The sequence below is a fragment of the Austrofundulus limnaeus genome, unplaced genomic scaffold (assembly GCF_001266775.1).
Source record: "Austrofundulus limnaeus strain Quisiro unplaced genomic scaffold, Austrofundulus_limnaeus-1.0 Scaffold1394, whole genome shotgun sequence".
Classification (NCBI taxonomy): Eukaryota; Metazoa; Chordata; class Actinopteri; order Cyprinodontiformes; family Rivulidae; genus Austrofundulus; species Austrofundulus limnaeus.
In genome coordinates this window covers 21,054-26,286 of record NW_013953796.1, presented here as the reverse complement: position 1 = coordinate 26,286, position 5,233 = coordinate 21,054, and positions in this window count along the sequence as shown.

Below are 5,233 nucleotides of genomic sequence, written 5' to 3'. Positions count from 1 at the left end.
CCTCATACATACTCTTTTTCACTGTTTGACTTGATCAAGACTTTTCTAAGATTTCACAATAATAAGATTTCATAATAGGTAACAACAGGAACAATAGGACAAACTGCGGTGGCGGCGTCAAAAACGGTTTTAGTTGTAATACTATAAATGTAATATTTGTTGTCTGTCATTGTAGCTGGGATAATTTTACTTATTAAAGCTCATAGTCTTACCACTTGAAACATCACTAGCCCTGAAGCTGCTGGTAGACATCGCTGGTAGAAGCTGCTGGTAGACACCTTGGTTCAGGTGTGTTGAATCGGGGATGCATCCAAAATTTGCAGGACAGTGGCACTCAAGGTCCAACGTATCCCCTTGTAGTGTTCACACCCATTTCACCTCACCTCATCTCACCAGTGGTTGACCTTTAAGCCCCTGAGGTCAAAGTTCTCTTCTCTCAGACTGAACTGTTTCAGCTCTCACCAGAGGGCTACAAAAAAATAAGCCTTTCGCTGTCTCTCCTTTCCCCTGGGAAAGGTCTCGTTCTCAACAGTTTGTCATTCTGTTGATAAAAACAAATTAAAACAAATATTCTGTCTGTTATGGCTGTTACTTTAAACGTGTATAGTTCAAATGCTTAAACCCTTCAGAACATGTTTGACTTTGTCTTTACTTTTCAAGGGGCTCTCTAATAGTAGTTGTTTTTGTAACTTTGCATTTGTTGTTTAGAACATGTTTAGAAATTATGAGTTGGCATTAACAGAATGTATTTGAATCAATGCTTATATGTTTATCTTTTTACATCTTCTGTTTTTAATAAGCATTACTTAGTCATTTTATTAGTTTACTAATAATAGTTCATAATTAACCATTAGATAATTGAAATGTTGATCTAATGTTCTTTGAGTTGAGTTACTATGCTCATACAGGTTTGTGTGTTGTTTTTGATGATTCAACCTTGGGTCTCACACACACACACACACACACACACACACACACGTTTGGTTCTCGTGAGAACTCTCCAATACACTGACGACCTGCAGATAACACCCCTACACACACACTCCTTCCTGTGTCTTTAAAACTTTTCCGTTACTTCYTGTTCGTCAATCTTTCTGCTCATCTGCTCTCCCTGCCGGGGCAAGTGAGGCACAGGCTACCTCTTCTCTGCTCTGCTCTGTTCTGATCTTACAATTTCTTCTGCAGCATTATTTCTTGTTCCTTACAAAGAAATACCTTTTTGGTGAAATACCATTTTTGTGTCTCCTCGCTGTGAGTTCCTGGTCGACCTGCCGGTTCTGACCCGCTGCCACGTTGCTGAAAGACCGAGCCCCAGAAGGCCTCTTCCCCTTTGGCTGACAAAGAAGGCTACGGTGTTTGTCATTCATCAGGTGGACACCTAGCAGAAGTCTCTGTCCACCTGCTCCGCGTGGAAAGGCCCTAGCTACGGTAAAGCTAAGCGTGTGCTCACCTCGGTCCCAAGCCCATTCGCTCACAGCCGAACATAAACTAGTCTTAAAACCTTTAAGCTTTAAAAGATATATTTGTCATCTGTTGTTCATCTTCTGTCTCTGTCTCTCCCTCATACATACATACATACATACGCACACACATAGATACACACACTCATACACTGACCCTTTTGTACATAAATTAATCTGCTTTTGCCTAGTTTATACTGTTAGACAAATTGCTTAAAAGTAGAAACCAATAGTGTTATGCTGAGAGCCCATTTATTCTTGTAACTAAATATTAATTTTTCATATTACTCTCTTTAATAAAAGTCAGTTAACTATAACTGGCCAAAATAAACCGGAACGACTTTGTGTTTTTTCTGTGTATTGTGGTGGTTGAATTATTCTTGTTTAAGTTACCATCTTCGAACCGGGGAGGGATACTCTTAGTTGAAATCATTCATGATTTTTAATGAGGGTTATCTCTACACCATTAACTGTCAAGACCAAAATATTCTGTTTTTACTGTTATGCTGTGCCACACTTCTAGGATGACCAGACGACTGGTACTGTTCCCACAGCTTTTAAATCGGCTGCCATCACCCCCATCCATCATAATGAAAACAGGTCTAGATCCGACTAACTACAATAACCTCCGTCCCATTTCTAATTTGCCTTTCATCTCCAAAAATCCTTGAAAAGGTCGTCGTTAATCAGCTTCACTCACTGTCTCCAGCAATAACCTCTATGAACAGTTCAAATCAGGTTTTCGACCACATCACAGCACCGAAACTGCTCTTATTAAAATTACTAATGATCTTCTCCTTGCTGCTGACTCAGGACTTCTGTCAATACTCATCCTCCTTGATCTGAGCTCTGCCTTTGACACCATCTCTCATCCTATCCTCATCGACCAGCTAACCTCTATCGGCATCTCAGACACCCCACTGGACTGGTTTAAATCTTATCTTTCCGACTGCACTCAGTTCATACAGCTCAACTCCTCCCGCTCCCAGTCTTCACCCATCTCCACTGGTGTTCCCCAAGGTTCTGTACTCGGGCCTCTACTTTTCATAATCTATCTGCTCCCGCTTGGCCACATCTTCTGTAAATTTGGTATCCATTTCCACTCTTATGCCGACGACACTCAACTCTACATTTCAACGAAACCGAACTCCACCCTCTCATCCTCCACTCTTACTGACTGCCTCAGTGAGCTCAATAACTGGTTCTCCAATAATTTCCTCCAACTAAACAATAACAAAACTGAACTCCTCCTTGTTGGGACAAAAAAAACACCATTTCCAAATCCCAGCATCTTCTCTTCATTCTTAACAACTCCGTTCCTTCGCCTTCGCCTCAGGTCAAGAASCTAGGTGTCATCCTTGACACCACACTCTCTTTCACATCCCACATTAACAACGTGACTCGATCTGTCTATTTTCATCTCCACATTAACAGTCTCCGTCCTTAACTCACTCCCCGCTCCACTGCCATCCTTGTACACAGCCTAGTAACATCCAGGATCGACTACTGCAACTCCCAACTGTTTGATCTCCCCAATAAATCTCTTCACAAACTACAGATGGTTCAGAACTCAGCAGCCCGTGTAATCACTCAAACCTCATCCTCTGCCCACATCACTTCAGTCCTACAACAGCTCCACTGGCTCCCAGTTAAATCCCACATCACTCCAGTCCTACAACAGCTCCACTGGCTCCCAGTTAAATCCCGCATCATCTTTAAAATTCTCCTACACACCTTCAAAGCTATCCACAATCTTTCCTCTCCTTACCTGTCTGACCTCCTGAACATCTCCACACCCTCCTGCTCTCTAAGATCTGCCTCCTCCCTCTAACTCTCAGTACCCCCTGCCCACCTCAGCACCATGGGGAGCAGARCTTTCAGCCGCTCTGCTCCGCAGTTCTGGAACTCACTACCCCATGGATTACAYGATACTACCTCTCTCTCCCTGTTTAAGACTGGCCTGAAGACACATCTTTTCAAATTAGCCTACAACTGTTAACTCCGATCTTCAATATATGTCTGTTTTTGTTGTCCTCACTTCGATACTTTTCCCCCACAACCGTATTGTTCTATTTGTCTGCATTATTGTATTTTATTATGTGACCGTACCGATATTAGAGGAAATAGTTAGGATTATAGCAACTACTATTTTAATAGAGATACAATTTATGTCAAGAACCCCACTTAAAACTTCCCTTTAAGGCACGGGATCTACTACAGAGGAGGCAAGAGACAATTCAATCCCAATTAACAATATTTTATTTACTAATCTAAAACACACGTCTAATTGCTAAAAGCTCTCTCTCTCTCTCTCTCTCTCTCTCTCTCTCTCTCTCTCTCTCTCTCTCTCNCACACACACACACACACACACACACACACACACTTAACAAACAGGGCCCACTCTGGAACGATGGTGCTAGACAGAGCAGTGGTCCAAGCAAAAAAAAAAAAAAAAACAGCACACAATAATAGAAAAATTAACACTGCAAACCAGTGCGAGGACCACCACCCAGAAGGACCCGCCACCAATACCAGGCGCTGGCCACTGCCCTGTCACAAATACAAAAAACACAAATTAAGAAAGAAACAACAGAAACAGTGAGTTAACAAATTAATTTAGTAAATATAAAATTTGTAGGAGTAAAAAGATGTCTCGGTTAAAAAGCCGGCAGCCAAGCAGCAATACACTTTTATGCGTGCATTAATGTCCGTCTGGAAGTTGAGAGGAGCCCAGTAAGCCCCCGGCAGATGGGACATACAGGACCCACAGAATCGCCTCGAGCTGAGCATCACTAAGCCAGCCAACCAGACCCGCCGACCAGCAAGAACCGATGACGGACCCACACAGCAACGGGTAGGAAGCCAGCCGAAGAGCCACACGGCAGGCAGCCGGGAGCGAAAAGACAGGAAGGTCCGACCCAAGACGGCAAAGGACAAACAACAGAGTCACTCAGCCCAAAGTGCAGCTCCTCTAAAGAAGGAGAAATCAGGTGGACTTGTTCTGGCGGCCATAAAAGGATCAATGGTCCTTTAACGCACCCTTCATACACACACACTTGCGTGGGGCTAATGTGCAGCACCCGCAACCACGGCAATCCAAACCGGAAGACAAGCGATATCACTGAGATAATGGGGTGAGGGCCCCTTTATATTACGACCGTGAGCTGCTCAACCAATGAACAACAGACATTTGTGTGCTGAATTCAAAGCCTGTYGGGCATACTGCCACAATTATATGACTGATATGTACTCCACATTTCTGTTTCTTCCACACTACCCTTATCCTTATCACTATACTGTATGTATCTACAGTTTTGTTTTTTTTCCTTCATTTTACTTTTTTCTATTGTACAGTGTGATTGGGTGTCCTGAAAGACGCTTTATAAATAAAATGCCTCATCATTTCATCATTATTTGTTAATTGCAGCCATTTTCGGCTTACTTGTATTTGTTAATTGCAACCGTTTTCAGGCTTGCATTTTGTTAAACTGTGCAGCCGTGTTCGACTTACCAGTATTTGTTAATTGCAGCCGTTTTCAGGCTTGCATTTTGTTAAACTGTGCAGCCGTGTTCGACTTACCAGTATTTGTTAATTGCAGCCGTTTTCAGGCTTGCATTTTGTTAAACTGTGCAGCCGTGTTCGACTTACCAGTATTTGTTAATTGCAGCCGTTTTCAGGCTTGCATTTTGTTAAACTGTGCAGCCGTGTTCGACTTACCAGTATTTGTTAATTGCAGCCGTTTTCAGGCTTGCATTTTGTTAAACTGTGCAG